This window comes from Gopherus flavomarginatus, chromosome 2 (genome assembly GCF_025201925.1).
Source record: "Gopherus flavomarginatus isolate rGopFla2 chromosome 2, rGopFla2.mat.asm, whole genome shotgun sequence".
In the NCBI taxonomy this organism is placed as follows: Eukaryota; Metazoa; Chordata; order Testudines; family Testudinidae; genus Gopherus; species Gopherus flavomarginatus.
Window position 1 is genome coordinate 29997892 of NC_066618.1, and position 17718 is coordinate 30015609.

Below are 17718 nucleotides of genomic sequence, written 5' to 3' on the forward strand. Positions count from 1 at the left end.
AAGATCTTGATTCAAAGATGCCCAGTGATGGTGAACACTTCCCCTGGTAAGCAGTTCCAATGGTTATTTATGCTTGGTGTTTAAAAAAGAAATCTGGTTTCCAGTTTAAATTTTCTGACTTTTGACCATTGGATTTAGCTGCAACTTTATCTTGTATATAAAAGAACTTTCTACTATAGGATAACTTCTTCCTGTGAGCAGTTATAGACCACAATCAAGTTGCCTCTTAACCTTCCTCTTGACAAGCTAAGTGTATTGAGTTCCTGAAATCTCTCTAGATTTGGATCCAGTCTAGTGCCAATAGCATTTTGCATGGCATCAGGTCCAGGGATTTGAATCCAACCTCTCCTCTGCCTCTCATATAATTAGGAGCAAATCTTTTACACCTTTCTTTCCTTCTTTCATGTTTATGAGGCACATAACACTTTGGTACCTACACACCAAACAAAATTGTGAGGAAACAAAGGAGTCTAAAACAAATGATGTTCTTCTGTCTATTCTGCTGATTACAGGGAGGTGTTGGTTTATGTACTCAAGGATTTAGAAAAAAAATTATTTATGGTGGTTGTTCCTGGGAAGACTTGTTCTAAAAATAAAAAATGACCCATCTCAAGGCTAATCAGTGTTAGGAATTCTTTGCCCAGAAGGTACTGACAGAAGCCAAGTAGAAGAAGATACTTGGAAACATTGGTACTGCGTCCAGGATACAAATAGATTATTAGATAAATAACTATGGTTAATCTTGCATGCATAGAAAGGGTTCAGCTGATTGCTAGATTTATGTTTGGGAAGGATTTTTGCATGGTGACACTTTAGCAGGAATTTTGAGGAGGTTAGTTTCACCTTGGTCTGGTACATTCCATAGGGGTTATCTGTTAGAATCATGTGGATGCATCCCATATGACTGAATTCATGAAACTACAGTGTAGGCACCGATGAATCTTTTCTTCCATTTCTGTAGTCTTTCACCTAGAAGATGCACTTTCTTAAAAAGACCCTTCTGTGCGACAGGGATGGGAAAAAACTCAAATCATTCCAGCACTTTGAACTGTACAATTTATTTAAAGAACTGGGACAGATTTAACATGGTCATGGCTATATTCCCAGAGTATACTGTTATAGTACTCTGTTATAGTACAAAACAAAATTCCCAGAGAAGCACACACTCTTAAGAGTCTACATGCTATATTAAACCACTACATTTTTTAAAAATTGAAGTAATATAGCAATTGCAGAAGTCACAGAATTCTCAGTATCTCAGGTATTGGTCTACTGATGTAGATTACTCCAGGATAAAATTGCCACTGGAGCTAAGAAGTGCCAGGTAACAGGAGATGTTGAATGCTCCACCATTGGCACTGTGTTAACTGTTATTAATATTTATAATTCAGGAATGATAAACACAGCTTCAAAGTGCACTGAATTGCATTATCTCTATTGCTTTAAGTTAACCTTCGTCTGAGTTAATTAGACATGTGCTCCATTCCTAGGAGATCTATATGGCAAGGCCAAGAAATAATATTATTATTATGTTGGAAGGTGCTAATAACTGCTGTCAAGCAAGTATTTGATTTATGACAATCACAGACCAGGTTAGAGCCCATTGGTGTGCTGAGCACCTATACAGCATCACACCATTTTTCAGGCTAATTGGAAGGAGCAACTAGGTCATTTTATGTAATAAGATACTGGGAAACAATAGAAGCCACCGCCCAAGGCAATGAGCCATACTGCAAAGCTGGATCACAAGCTAACTAATGTGGACTGAGAAGTTCCCTGAGTGCTAACGTAGGGGCTAGGAGATGTTTGTCAAACTATGGGTGTGTTTTGGAGCAGAGAATGGGAGGACAAAGCTAACAGACAATGAAAGAAGTACTGTGAATGTGCCCTGAAAGGGAGCAGAGAGAGAGAGAGCTCCTTGGGTATGGAACTGGCTGGAAAGGAAGGTTTGGGAAGTTTTGAGCAAAGAAACTGCCTGCTGTTGTTTGTTTCTACTGTGTTGAATGAAACAAGACTTTGTGTACGTTCTTTGTAAATAAACAAGATTGCACTAAAGAATGTGCCTGACTCCTATCATCAATTTCTCCTTCTAGCAGAAACAAACCTGCACTGCCCCAAATACACACTAAATGCTTGGTCCAAAGGGGCAACAATATTAATACTTGCACTTCCATAATTATTTCAGATGAGGATCTCAAACCACTCTACAACCAATGGCAATATTAATAACATGCCCCTATATAGCACCTTTCATACAAGAATTACAAAGCACTTTAAAGTCTTTAATTAAGTCTCATCTGCCCCATCAGGTAGTTAAGTAAATTTCATTATTTCTACAGAAGGTGGCCTTGCCCAAGATCACCACAGAAAGTCAGTGTCAGAATCCCAGCATCCATTCCTATGCTGTATCCACTAGATAACATTCTGCTGTCTAAATGTTACTTAATTTTATTAAGCTCTAGCTTTCATTGTTCCTTCACAACCAGTAATATTATTCATTAAATCCCACACTGTCAAGTTGCATTTATTATTATACAACAATTGAATGCTAAAACAAATGTCTGCCAAAATAAAGAACAATATCCTAAGAAACAGAAACTCATAAAACCATGCACAGAAGGAAAAATAGATTGTTAGCAGAATGACCTTCTCCTCTGCAGCTCTGTAATCTGGAACATCTTTCCCATAGCTCATTTTGTCAACTCTCAATCTGATTTCAAAACTCAGTTGAAACTATGTTCCCAGTCCCTAGCTATAATGCTTAATCACTTTCTTTTACTATTTGGTACATACAAGAAAACTCTGGCTTGCTATTGGTTGAAAACTACCATGTGAGAAGTTAACATATTTGTAATTTTTACAACTCAGCTGAAAGATTGGTGCAATATTAATCACATCACACATGCAAACAAGCACAAAATTGCAAGCTTTATCTAGAGCTTGCTGAATAATATAAGCAGTGATTTGGAATATTTTTGCAAACAAAGATAAGGCGTACTGTTTGTATTTCTACTTATAATTTTTCATGGGTATTCTGAAGGCAGTGGAAATGTTTGAGTGCTAAAAGTTGTATGAATTATGTATTTTCTGAATGAAAATTCAGAGAATTCCTTATTTGTTATACACTATTTGTTATTCTCCAATTGTTATTCATTATAGTTTTGTTTATAAGTTTCAGTCATCCAGTCTGGGAGCTGAAACAATACGATGTGATTTGGGAAACCATCACATAGTAAATAGTTGAAGTGAACAATTTGAGAACAACAAATAGGCTGAAATATGTTTACATAAAGCTATTCAGGGAATACTTACCAATAACAAATGCATTTGCAGAAATCAGGATTATTTCCAGAATGATTCATGAACAATAAGAGGTCCAAATTAGCAACAAATATTATTTGCAATGGATAAATTGATCAGTCATAAATGCAAAAGAATTCCATGGCATCTATTATTCTTTTCTTGGGAAATGAATAGCAGTATTTTCTGGACCTCTGCTTTAATCTATGCTTTAAAATGTTAGTTGGAGAAGAAGAAAGTATGTTATTTTTCTCTAACTTCAGTTTATATGAAATATGCTATATTTAAAATAATAATATGTAGCTCCAATATGGCACTTTTAATCTTGAAAGCACTTTCCAAACATTAGTTCTCACAATAACTCTCCAAAAGACAGGGGAACAGACTGTCCAAAAGACAGGGGAACAGGGGCAGAGAAGCAGTCAGTTAAATCTGATGAAAAATCCATGTAAAATATTTAGGTTCCTGAATTATAGATTTATAGATTTCAGTACCTAATTTAGAAAGCCAAGTTTAAGCACATTTGCATTAAGTGACTTGCCCAATACAACAGACAAGAAGGAGTCAAAGCAAGATCCTGTGGATTGTTGAGTACAGCATCAGGCGCTGAGCACCCTAAACTTTCATTAACTACAAAGCTCTTAGGCTCAGACCCTCCATGACAGAGGGACAACTAGAACTTAGAAATTCTTGACTCCCCTAGACCACATCTTGTCCTGAGTGTATGCTATCATCTCAGGCTATATAGGATGAGTTGTGGCTGAAGTCAGGCATAAATAGCCCACAAAATATTTGGGGATTTAGCCATTCATTGCTCATGACAAATTCCTGGCACAAGGTGCTTAATATTTACACTTGAATCTCTGTTCTTCTGTGAGTTCTAGTCAGATGTTCGGTGCCATTTTGATGTAGTGTTTTATGGTTACCCTGTTTTGTTTTTTTTTACTTTAAAGGAAGTCTCTGCATCCTCAGGGTCACTAAAAAGTGTAGTCACAGAGATCCCAGGTATGTATGAAAAGATCACTCCATTTCAGTGGTACGATGTGGTGGGTATTTTTGTTTTGTTTTAAGGTCTTACGTTAGCTAGAAATGATAACTTGTCTTACTTACCAAAATGACAACACTGCAGAGGAAGCTGATCTGAAAATGGGATCCCTGTCTCTGTATTGCCCCTCTACTGCATGTGTATCACCTGGTCTGCAGAGTGCGGGAGCTAAGGGCTTGTCTACATCAGAAAGTTGCAGCGCTGGTGAGGGAGTTACAGCGCTGCAACTTAGGAGGTGTACACATCTGCAGGGCACCACCAGCGCTGCAACTCCCTGTTTGCAGCGCTGGCCGTACTCCCGTTTTGTCTCGGGTGTAGAGGATCCAGCGCTGGTGATCCAGCGCTGGTAATCAAGTATAGACACTTACCAGCGCTTTTCTTGACCTCCGTGGAATAAGCAGGTATCCCAGCATACCTGAGGAAGCCTCTGGTAATCAAGCTGGTCTCCTTCCCCGGCTTGCTCTCGCGTTCCCTGAACCCCGAGCAAGCAGGTCTCCTTCCCTGCGGTTTGCTGGGTGGTTCCGGGAACGCGAGAGCAAACCGCGGCGAAGCTGGTCTCCTTTCCCGGTTTGCTCTCTCGTTCCCCGAACCCCCGAGCAAGCAGGTCTCCTTCCCTGCGGTTTGCAGGGTGGTTCGGGGAACGCGAGAGCAAACCGCGGCGAAGCTGGTCTCCTTTCCCGGTTTGCTCTCGCGTTCCCCGAACCCCCGAGCAAGCAGGTCTCCTTCCCTGCGGTTTGCAGGGTGGTTCGGGGAACGCGAGAGCAAACCGCGGCGAAGCTGGTCTCCTTTCCCGGTTTGCTCTCGCGTTCCCCGAACCCCCCTTGAAGCCGCCCAACAGCGCTGCAGTGTGGCCACATCTAACACCACTTGCAGCGCTGGTTGCTGTAAGTGTGGCCACTCTGCAGCGCTGGCCCTATACAGCTGTACTAATACAGCTGTAACAACCAGCGCTGCAAAATTTTAGATGTAGACATGGCCTAAGACTAATAGCAGAGCCACCATGGGAAAATATTTGCTGTCCCTAGAGGAGCTCTGGGAAGGAATTGTGAGAATTCAGTCACAACTCCACCCATGCTTCCTTCCTCATGTCTGGCCACTACCACTGGCCAGGCTAGTGCATAGTGGGTGACACAATCATGACCCGATTCATTCTTCACCCTTCTCACCTCCTTGCTTTGTACTGGGTGTAGAGTCCCTGCTGTCTGTCTACTTTCTCACCCCTTGGACTAAAATCATTATATGCTCAGCCATAAAGCAGCCATGCAGAGGAGCACAAGGAATCCCCTGGACTAATCAAAATCTAGCTCTGATGTATTGGTGTATCATACCATACTTACTACTCCTTACACATAAACCTCTCACAACTTCACTCCTATACAGAGTATCAATCTGGAAATTGACCTGTTTCTTAAACACTGAAAACAATTCCTTACACTATATGTAGCCTGTAGAGCTATGAGTAAAAGAAAGAATCTTCTATTTATGAATGTTTGCCTAGATATGTATAACCACACTTGTTAAATAACAAAACAAAAAACAGATGGAAACAGAATGAAGCTCACCAAGATGGTATTGAAAAATTGTTCATTGTCGTGTACAGTTCCTGGTTTCTGTCACAATGAAATTTCATCTCAATATTTTACCCATTTACATCTGTTTATGAGAATATTTTTAATCTTAAACATTTGTAATTTCCCAAGCTTGGAACCAAGCATAAACGTACTCAGGTAACTAACATCAGACATTTACACACATAACATTTTTTTTTTGTTTTCTTTCCTCAGTATATCTACACTCTACCTTCTTCACAGGCAGTTTTTAAACAAGAAAAAGTAGCTCCTCTACTAGCCTTACAGGAATTTTTTTTAGAGACTAATGAAAAATAAAGATCACCGGGATGGTGCTAAAAATTTGATGGGACTACTCTACTGAGTGAACTCACGCATTAGTGTCTGTGTTCAAACTCAGTGGGGTTACTCAAGTGAGTAAAGTTACATATCCAAGCATTTGCAGGCTTGGACCCTATAATGATAGTATTTTAAATAATCAAATGTCAATACTTTGTGTCCAAGAATGACCTAAGGTGCTCACACTCTTGGGTTGGAAAAGGCTTTGTACAGTGTCATGAAGGAAAGCCCATATGTTCTTGTTCTCAGGAGAAGTGCTTTAAAATAGAAGCATCATAATGTCTCTGAGTCAGTGTGTTTTGCTGAATGCAAAGAAGTCACTCTGTGGTCATCCCCAGGAGGAAATCTGAGTAATGTAAAAATTTTCTGCCCTCTGACTTGACTGTATGGGTGGCTGAGCTATTTTACCACTCCGGAAGTCTTGAGTAGCAAAAGTGCTGATCAGAGAGTTAGATTTGCAACGCTGTTTTCCTTCTCTGTTCACTTACTTTAACGTTTTATTTTGATATATATATTATTTTATGGAGTCATTTGGTTCTTTTTTTTTGGTAAGAGGCCTGGAAAAAATCCTATAAAGCTTGAAACAGTATTAAAACAGTAATAGTCTCTTGCTTAAAAAATGTGTGTGAATTGTGAAAGAGGCAGAGTATAAATTTAATGTTACAGGAAGAAAAGAAGATAGAAAACAAAAGGATAAATAGCTAGATCCTTTAGCATATCTGTATGCATGCACATATGTACTTTCTTTTTCAATATATAAATATATGCAGGGCCGGCGCTTCCATTTAGGTGGCCTAGGCAATCGCCTAGGGTGCCAGGATTATTGGTGGGAGGCCTTTTTCCGGAGGGGGTGGTAGGTGGCTCCGGTGGAGATGCCGCAGTCGTGCCTGCGGAGGGTCCGCTGGTCCGCTGCTCCGGTGGAGCTGCCGCAGTGGTGCCTGCGAGAGGTCCACTGGAGCCGCGGGAGCAGCCTACCGTCCGCAGGCACAACTGCGGCAGCTCCACTGGAGCCACGGGACCAGGGTGCTGGGCCGCGAAATTGCCGTGCGCCTAGGGCGCTAAAACCCCTAGCACCGGTCCTGAATATATGTATACAGAAACACACGTGTGCACACACATACACATATAGTTATGCTGTATATAGATACAAGCACACACTCACATTCCTGCATTGCTTGTTTACCAAAAACTCCCATTTAAGTTTTGGATATACTGACATGCACCACATAAAATATATCAGCATTGATCTAATTAAAAACCCTTTCAGTCTGCTATCATTGTTTTTTAATCATTTCCACAACTTGTTTCCTCCAGAATGGAGTATTTCTGGGAATAATATTGTAGAATAAGAATTGCTGAGGGATTGTAATTGATGCCGCAATGTCATTCCTGGAAGTGATAATAGTTCCTTACAGTGCCTTTTCATCTCAGAAGAGCCCAAATTGATCTATAAACTTTTAAATATATTAAATGCTTTATTCAAATATTTAAGATTTAAGTAAAAGTTCCTCATCACACGCATTCCGAAGCCTAACTGACTATTCACTCCTAGTCCCACACAAATACATTGGGCGTACAGTGAGTGTTATGTGAAAACTTCTTTGTATGATTGCTAGGTTAAGGTTCCTGATCCACCCCTGGCCACTTGTTGTTTTTGTCCATCTGTTATATCTTGTCCCTAACCCAGATTGCAAGATTTTTAGGTTAGGGACTGTCACTTTGTTATATGTTTGTGCAGCACCTGATCCTGATCCCTAACTGGGGAATCCTGGTGCTGTTGTAATGGCAAATAAATAATAAATCATTTGACCAAAATAGAAAGACACATCAGATACATAATTTGAAAACTGAATTTACAATTTTTCCCCTTTAATATACAAAATCACATCCCTGACCACTGGCATACAGTTACCATAGGATAATTAAATGTCAGAAGTCAAGAAATACGATACCTGGTTTAGCCAAGAGAGATTTCAGCAAACAGTATGCATTTATGTGAGTATTTTGAGTGTTTCCTTTCACAGGCATGCAGCATTCTGGGCAGACATATGCACTGTTGTGTTGATTTCTTTGGGAGATCTTTCAAATAGTGTACATACAGATGCAATGCTCGAGGTACATGCATGATAGCATACCTGCATCTCTGGAATTTCACACTTGTGTCTATTTATTTCCATGTGAAGTTAATTTCCTTTTCCCATTTGTTGCTTTAATCATTCAAACAAAAGGGTGTAAATTGGTCATTACGGCTGAGAATATAAACTCCCATAAAACAGGAAATCCAAAAGTTCTTTCCCTGGCCTCAGCCCTTTCCTATGTAACACACTAGCTAAGCATTGTTATTGTTATTTATATTATGTTTGTGTCTTGGGGCAATTGGAGGGCAGGGCTCCATTGTGCTAAGTGCTGTACAAACAGAGAATAAGAGACAGTCACTGTTTATAATTTAAGTAGATGAGACAGATGAAGGATGGGGAAGGACTATACCATCCAAGCAGAATTATGTGCATGCCACTGGTTTTTGTCTGGGAGGGTATTTAAATCTTTTGGGTGCGGTTGAGGGAGGAGACAAAAAGACAAAGAAAGGGAGAGGACATTGAAGGGAGGAGGGTAAGGGGTCAGGGAAGGAAGGAGAGATGCATGGTGGGAGTTGGAGGGAGGCTGAGGTTAGAGACTATGAGGGCAGGCACAGAATCAAGCTAGCGCAAACAGTCAATGAATGTACCTCTCAGGTGGCTGGATTACATAAAATAGCATACGAATCTGCTAGTGCTTCTAAACTGACAGTAGAGGCTCGTGCATTTAGTTCCAGAGGTTCATGAGTTCAGCCATCACAGATATGCTTCAGTCATCCAGTGCAGTTAAATTGGCCATGCACACAAGCAGAATGCATCTTTGCTGCACATATTACAAGCTTAACAAGAAATTGCTTGCAAATTCTACTGTGCATTTACAGCATGAGCTTTTCAAAGGCCACAAACTTGGACAAATCAAATCCACTTTCTTCAAAACACTCAATATAGGCTAAAGTTTAACTCTTTCCCCTCCGCTGCTTCAGCAGCAGAGCTGTTTTAAAACAGTCATAGGAACTTTTTTATAATGGGAAAAGAGTATTTTTTCATTTCTCTGCCATACTCAAAAGCAACTTGAAAAATGAAAGCTTTGGAAATTTATTAACCACTCAAAAATAAAACAAGGATTAGAATGGAAAATGATATATAAAGTTATAGTGAGCCTTGAGGCTCCTATTATATCATTCCTGCAGTAAAAAAGACAATGAAATTAGTTGGGAAGGATGCATGTGTGTACTAGACTTCTGCACAAAGTCTGATGGTGACTGATTACTGTTTGTGCAGTGAGTTTGGTGCTGTGCTTTATTTTCCTAAGTTAGGATGTGCAGGACAGCACAGCAAGTTTAGCCAGCCTACTTAAGGACAAACGAAAAAGTAGATTAGGATGCGGAAAAGCAGGACAATCCAAAAACAGTAGGACATCTGGCCACCCTGTATGAGCTGAATACAACAGCTGTTTAAGTGTCACAGGAACTTTCCACATGGGAACTGCCACTCCAGATCAGATTTTAGGTACCAGTACTTCAGAGGGAGATGTAATACTCCTCTAATAGGCAATTAAGCAACAATTTGCCAATGGAGAAAATGTCTTCTTAATCCCAGACATTTGGTAGATGATTTATATCCAGAAGAATATGGATATTCTAATAATTCAAGGAAATGTCTCATCCTTTCTCCATAGATTCATAGATTATTAGGCTAGAAGGAGCCACCATGATCATCTAATACGACCTCCCATATAGCACAGGCCACAGGACCTCCCTGAATTAATTCCTGTTTGAACTAGAGCAGATCTTTTAGGAAAACATCCCGTTTGGGTTTTTAAATAGCTAGTGATGGAGCATCCACCACAACCCCTTGGTTAGTTGTGCTCAGGGTTTATTACCTTCACTGTTCAAAACATGGGCCTCTGTGATAGCATAGAGCAGGTGGTCAACCTGAGCCTGAGAAAGAGCCAGAATTTAACAATCTACATTGCTAAAGAGCCACAGTAATACATCAGCAGCCCCCCCCCCCACAGCTTCCCAACTCCTCCCGCCCACTGGCAGCCTCCCCGATCAGTGCCTACCCCTCCCTCCCTGCATCTCCCAATCAGCTGTTTCATAGCATGCAGGAGGCTTGGGGGGGGAGGGGGAGGAGTGAGGGCACGGCAGGCTAAGGGGCAGGAAAAGCTGGAGTGGGGACAGGGCCTGTGGCAGAGCCAGGGTTTGAGCAGCGAGCACCCCCCGGCACTTTCGAAAGTTGGCGCCTGTAGTTCCAGTCCCGGAGTTGGTGCCTGTACAAGGAGTCGCATATTAACTTCTGAAGAGCCGCATGTGGCTTCGGAGCCACAGATTGGCCACCCCTGGGATAGAGAAACCAGAGACTGACAGGGAAGGGGGTAAAGAGACTCTGTGCTAAGGTGTTTCCTCCCCTCTGGCCCTCCCAGTCATGCAAGGTACGAAAGGAAGAAGCTGCAGTCACCAAGGGGGAAAAAATGAAGCAGGACTTCTGAAGCAGCATGAGGAGCCAGCATGCCAGACACCCCTTCCCCCCTGCTTCCCCAGTTCTGTGATGAGTCCAGCAAACCCCTGGAGCAAGCCTGGTAGGAAAAGACTGACTCAGCTACCTGGCTGAGGATTCCAGTAAAGCCTTGAAGTAAGGTGGTGCCACTGACCTTTTCCCTTTCTGTTGATTCTGGGAGAGACTTGTTCTCTGTGGGGTTTCAACTTCTGCTTGTCCCCACGCATACCAAAATAAGCAGGCCTGTAAGGGCAAAGTCCACTGCAAGGACTAAGGGGCTGGGGCCCGGATTAGGCTGACCTTGAGGTGATAACTAGGCATGCCCCAGGAACACTCTTAGGCCTGGTCTACACTGGGGGGGGGGGTGTCGATGTAAGATACGCAACTTCAGCTACGGGAATACTGTAGCTGAAGTCGAAGTATCTTATTCCGACTTACTTCCTGTCCTCACTGCGCGGGATCGACGTCCATGGCTCCCCCACCAACTCCGCTACGGCTGCTCGCTCTGGTAAAGTCCCGGAGTCGACGAGAAGTGCGTTCGGGGATTGATATATCGTGTCTAGATGAGATTCGATATATCGATCCCCGATAAATTGATTGCTATCCGCCAATACTGCGGGTAGTCTGGACGTACCCTTAATTTCCAGTCTGAATTTGTCTAGCTTCAACTTCCAGCCACTGGATCTTGTTATAGCTTTGTCAACTGGTTGAAGAGCCCATTATCAAATTCTTGTTCCAGATGTAAGTTCTTATAAACTGTGATCCAATCACCCCTTAGCTTTCTTTTTTAAGCTAAGCAGAGTGAACTTCTTGAGTCTGTCCCTGGAAGGCATGTTTTCCAATACTTTAATCATTCTAAGTTCTTTGCCTCAGCATCATGCTCTGGCAGTGAGTCCTATGTACACACTCTTTAGGATAAAATATGAAGAACAAATTGAAACAGAAGGAAGAACTTTGATAAGAAAAATATAATTACCCTAACTTAAATATGACCAGGAGGCCAAGGATAATCTTTAAAAAAATAACCTGGATTTCTTAATGACCACACATGGTTTTATATCTCTCCAAAAAGATAGCATCTCCAAATACCATGCTGGGGCATTGGTTCCATGCTTACTCCAAAAAAAAAAAAAAAGTCACCTACTTGTTTATCGGCATCAATTGGCACAGTATTAGATATTTTCCTTGCGTATCTTGCCATCCATATACTGACCATGCTCAGTGCTGCTTGTGACATCTGATAAGATCATAGACTAAGGCCAGGTCCACACTACAGCGTTAAATCGATTTAAGCAGCGTTAAATCGATTTAACGCTGTAACCATCCACACTACAAGGCACTTAAAATCGATTTTAAGGGGTCTTAAAATCGATTTCTGTACTCCAGCTAAACGAAAGGAGTAACCCTAAAATCGATTTTACAAAATCGATTTTGGGCTAGTGTGGACAGAAATCGAAGTTAATGGCCTCCGGAAGGTATCCCACAGTGCACCAGTGGCCGCTCTGGACAGGTAAAGGAACTCTACTGCTGGCCAGGTACACAGGAAAAGCCCCGGGAACTTTTGAATTGCATTTCCTGTTTGGCCAGCGTGGAGCTCTCAGCAGCACAGGTAACAATGCAGTCTCCTGAGAATAGGAAAAGAGCTCCAGCATGGAACACACAGGAGTTATTGGATCTGATCGCTGTATGGGGAGAAGATTCTGTGCTATCAGAACTGCGTTCCAGTAGACGAAATGAGAAAACTTTTGAAAAGATTTCTAATGCCATGAGGCAGAGAGGCCATAGCAGGGACTCGGTGCAGTGCAGAGTTAAAGTGAAGGAGCTCAGACAAGCGTACCAGAAGACCAAAGCAGCAAATGGTAGACCCGGATCAGGGCCAAAAACATGCCGCTTCTACACGGAGCTTCACGCAATTTTAGGTGGCTGCGCCAAGACAAGCCCCCCCTTGTCTGTGGATTCAGAGGTGGGGGTAGTAATCTCAGCCACTGATGATGATTCTGCGGACGGCGAAGATGTGGAGCAGGAAGAGGAGGACGAGATGGCAGAGACCACACAGCACTCCATTCTTCCCAACAGCCAGGAGCTTTTCCTCACCCAACCAGAATTACCATCGCAGCCCTCTCAAGCCACTAGCACAGACAATGAAGCCATGGAAGCGACCTCTGGTGAGTGTACTTTTTTAAATAAAAACCATAGTTTAAAAGCAAGCATTTTTTAATGATTGATTTGCCATGAGGGCTTGCATGCAGTAGCTGGCATTAAAGTTACTGGAAAAGTCTGTTAACATGTCTGGGGATGGAGTGGAAATCCTACAGGGACATCTCTATGAAGCACTCCTGGAGGTACCCCAATAGCCTTTGCAGAAGGTTTCTGGGCAGGGCAGCCTTATTCCGTCCACCATGATACGAAACTTTACCACGCCATGCCTGGAGCACATAATCGGGTATCATTGCATGACAAAGCCTAGCTGCGTATGGCCCCGGGGATTGCTGGCATTCAAGAAGCATAATTTCTTTTTCTCTGTCTGTTATCCTCAGGAGAGTGATATCGTTCATGGTCACCTGTTAAAAAGTAATATACTTTATTAAGGGGACAGAGATGACCATTCCTTCGTTTCTGCTTTCCTGCTCCTTTAAAAAAAACCTTCCCTAGCAGTTAGCCATGGGGAGGGTAAAAACCTGCACATTCCTACGGGGAGGTGTCTCTAATGGGGCTGACCTTTTTAGCATTTGGGCAGCAGGAATTATCGCTGCTAATTGCCAAGGCATAGAGGGGGGAGGGGGGAGGTGGTATAGTTTCAGTGACCTGCCATTACAGCAGACATGCAGAGTGGGGAGGGAAACCATTCACAATTTTCCTCTAGTGCTTAACCTTTCTGATGGCATAAGAAAAGAAGCAAAGGATGTGCTTTTTAGCAGTTTGGCTGCCAAGCATGAATGTTACCTGGTAATAGCCAGTGGTACAGGGGAATAAAAGAGGTTGCACGGTTAACTGCCATTAGATGTATGCCTTACCATGTCCGCCTGCAAGCTGATTTGTAATCCCCGGACCTGCATCTGTGTTGATCTCTGACACCACAGCCGCAAGCACTAAATACTAAAAGAATCTGAAGGCGACCTTGTAGTGAAGTGACATGTGCTACGTACGGTGAATAGTGTAGTTCACTGTGAAAGAGTATAACCATTGTTCTGTGAAATGTATCTCTTATGATCCTTCTATCACTCTTTTCCCCCACTCATGCAGCTGCACATTTTTCAAGCCTCCCTACCACAGTCCGACGGATAGGTCAGATAAGGAGAATAAGGAAGAAGAGGACACGGGAGGAGATGTTCACAGAAATAATGGCAGTAACCCGCAGTGAAAGAGCTCATCTGGGGGAGTGGAAAGACGTGGTCGCAAAGTACAGGAACGCTGCCAGTGAACGTGAGGACAGGAGGGACGCTCGAGATGAGATGTGGCGGCAGGAAGATCAGCGGTGGCGGGCTGCAACGCTGGAGCTGCTGCGCGATCAAACTGACATCCTCCGAAGTCTGGTGGAAGAGCTGCGGGGTCACAGAGTGCCACTCCAGCCCATGTTTAACCTCCCTCAGTACTCACCATGTCCCATATCTTCCACACCCAGACGTGTAAGAACGCGTGGGGGAAGGCTTTCTGCACCTGCCCACTCCACCCCCGTGGACAGTCCAACCAAAAGGCTGTCATTACATTGAAATGCCCTTAATGGCCTTTTTCTTCCCTCCTATACTCCTCCCAAACCACTCCCGGGGTACCTTTTCATTTCTTTTACTCTTCTTATAAGGACATGCTATTCAAAGGCAGTGGGAGGGTGGGTTGGTTACAGGGAATGACTTTATTTCCATAAGCAAGCTGTTATGGAAGGGTGGAGGGTAGCTTGCTTGCAGCAGGAGTCAATACAAGGCGGGGGGAGGTTCATGAAGGGGAAAGAAACACAGCAGTCACACCGTACCCTGGCCCATGATGAAACTCGTTTTCAAGGCTTCTCTGATGCGCACCACTTCCTGGTGTGATCTTCTAATTGCCCTGGTGTCTGGCTGCGCGTAATCAGCGGCCAGGTGATTTGCCTCAGCCTCCCACCCCGCCATAAAGGTCTCCCCGTTACTCTCACAGAGATTGTGGAGCACACAGCAAGCAGCAATAACAAAGGGGACATTGGTTTGGCTGAGGTCTGAGCGAGTAAGTAAGCTTCTCCAGCGACCTTTGAGACGGCCAACTGCACATTCTACCACCATTCTGCACTTGCTCAGCCTGTAGTTAAACAATTCCTGACCACTGTCCAGGCTGCCTGTGTATGGTTTCATGAGCCATGGCATCAAGGGGTAGGCTGGGTCCCCCAGGATAACTACAGGCATTTCAACATCCCCAACTGTAATTTTCTGGTCTGGGAAGTAAGTCCCTTGCTGCAGCCGTTTAAACAGAGTAGTGCTTCTGAAGACACGAGCGTCATGAACCCTTCCTGGCCATCCCACGTGGATGTTGGTGAAACGTCCCTTGTGATCCACCAGTGCTTGCAGCACCATTGAAAAGTACCCCTTGCGGTTTACGTACTGGGTGCCCGGGTGCTCCGGTGCCAAGATAGGGATATGGGTTCCATCTATGGCCCCCCCACAGTTAGGGAATCCCATTGCAGCAAAGCCATCCACTATGACCTGCACGTTTCCCAGAGTCACAACCTTTCGTAGCAGCAGCTTAATGATTGCTTTGGCTACTTCCAGCACAGCAGCCCCCACAGTAGATTTGCCCACTCCAAATTGATTCCTGACTGACCGGTAGCTGTCTGGCGTTGCAAGCTTCCAGAGGGCTATTGCCACTCGCTTCTCCACTGTGAGGGCTGCTCTCATCCTGGTATTATGGCGTTTCAGGACAGGGGAAAGCAAGTCACAAAGTTCTAAGAAAGTGCTCTTACGCATGCGAAAGTTCCGCAGCCACTGCGAATCGTCCCACACCTGCAAAACTATGCGGTCCCACCAGTCTGTGCTTGTTTCCCGGGCCCAAAATCGGCGAGCAATGGTTAGAACCTCCCCCATTACCATCAGGAGCTCCAAAGCGCGGGGGCCCACGGTTTCGGAGAACTCAGGCTCCAGGTCCTCATCACTCTCGTCACCGCGCTGCCCTCGCTGCAGCATCCTCTCTTGCATTTGCTGTTCATGGTTCAGCATAGACAGCACGAGAATGCGTGAACTGTTTACAACGTCCACGATCAAGGTACTGATCAGACCAGGGTCCATGCTTGCTGTAAAATGGCGTTTGCTCACTTCACCCAGTAAAAAACGCGCGAAATGGCTGTCTGCTGCTTTCAGGAAGGGAGGGGGTGAGGCTGTACCCAGAACCACCCACGACAGTGATTTTTGCCCCATCAGGCACTGGGGTAGTAACCCATAATTCCAAGGGTCAGGGAACACTGCAGGAACTATGGGATAGGTACCCACAGTGCAACGCTCCTGAAATCGATGGACGCCTGGGACCATGGACGCACACCACCGACGTAATGTGCCCTAGTGTGGACGCATAAAATCAATTTTATAAACCCTGTTTTATAAAATCGATTTTACTAATATCGATTTTAAGCTGTAGTGTGGACGTACCCTAAGGTAGTGTAGCTGTGTCACTGAGATGGTATTTCTAAAGAGGTCATTAAATTCCCATTGGTCAGAGTTGCTATAGTTAGACTGAGCAACTTTTTCTCTCTCCGAGTATGAGCATGTATTTTAAACTATATATGTTCAAATGATATGTGCCAGGATCCGAATAGTCACTGGAGATATGAAATGACATGACAGGTGCACATGCTACAGCTGTGTACTTCCTGCTGCTGCCACAAGCTGTTTTTGATTTTTAACTATTTATATGAGAGTTTGAATGTGAAGTTTTATGATAACCCACAAAACTCATCAGCACAAAAGCACATTCTCATGAGAGACAGAACTGCTGGTCTGTGTCACCATTCTGAAACCAGCACCATTTGGGAAGGACACAAATAAAACACGAACGGCCTCAAAGCAGGCCATTTAAGTTGTGGTGTCCCTTCAGATGCTTAAATTACATGTTCCCTCTGCCAATAGGAAATCTCTGCAGGTCATTTTACATTACACTGATTTAAATTTATATTAAATCTAGCTCAGTGCTATAAGGCAGCCATCAACTTTCTCAGAACTTACAGAGGTCTGGATGGTTTAACTTAATAGCTGAGGTAAGCAAAACAAAACCTTTATAAAATGTAAACACAACTTACTCACTAAAACATTCTAAGCAAGTATCCATATTTAAACTTTGAAATTATTAAAATCTTAAAATTAAAACATATTTTAACTTCCATGAAATCAGTCTTCCTGAATGAAAAAACTCATTTATCTATAACCTACTTGATAAAAGTATATTTATTCAAAAGTACATGAAGTACTTTGATTACACAACTCAGTAAATAAAAGCATGTGCAAAACTCAGACCACTTAAAGATGGCTCAAAAGCCCATATCACAAAAATAATACTATATCAGAAGGAGGAGAAACTTTCAATCACTTACATTAACAATGGTTTACCCCCAAACCTCATAAAGGTAGCAATAACAATAATCAATATTCCAGAGCTGAACTGCAATGGACAGAAATGCAATAAAATTCAATGCAACCAAAAGGCCTAAAAGTTCGTGGATAGGATAGGTCTGGGGATTAGCAATAGGTGATAGAGCCTTTCAACTTCAGATTCTTAGTTCACATTTGATCTGGGTTGGTAGAGGCTGAAAGTTGTTAACAGTCAATGACTGTTAGCCTATGATCTTTGTCTTATAAAATATCCCTCCTATCTTACAAAAACACTGTCTTCTTTTAATTCAAAATTATTTAGTGGAATTCACTGTGCAGGAAAGAGATTTGTG

General features: G+C 43.0%; 1 long non-coding RNA gene across 1 annotated transcript in view; it reads right to left on the reverse strand.

Annotated features, from left to right (window-relative positions):
* Positions 1–12054, reverse strand: part of LOC127044391 (uncharacterized) — a 90547-nt gene extending 78493 nt beyond the window's left edge. The window contains exon 1 of the long non-coding RNA XR_007772477.1: positions 11971–12054. This is a non-coding gene — a long non-coding RNA (uncharacterized LOC127044391). The remainder of the gene's footprint in view (positions 1–11970) is intronic.
* Positions 12055–17718: the final 5664 nt, after the last annotated feature.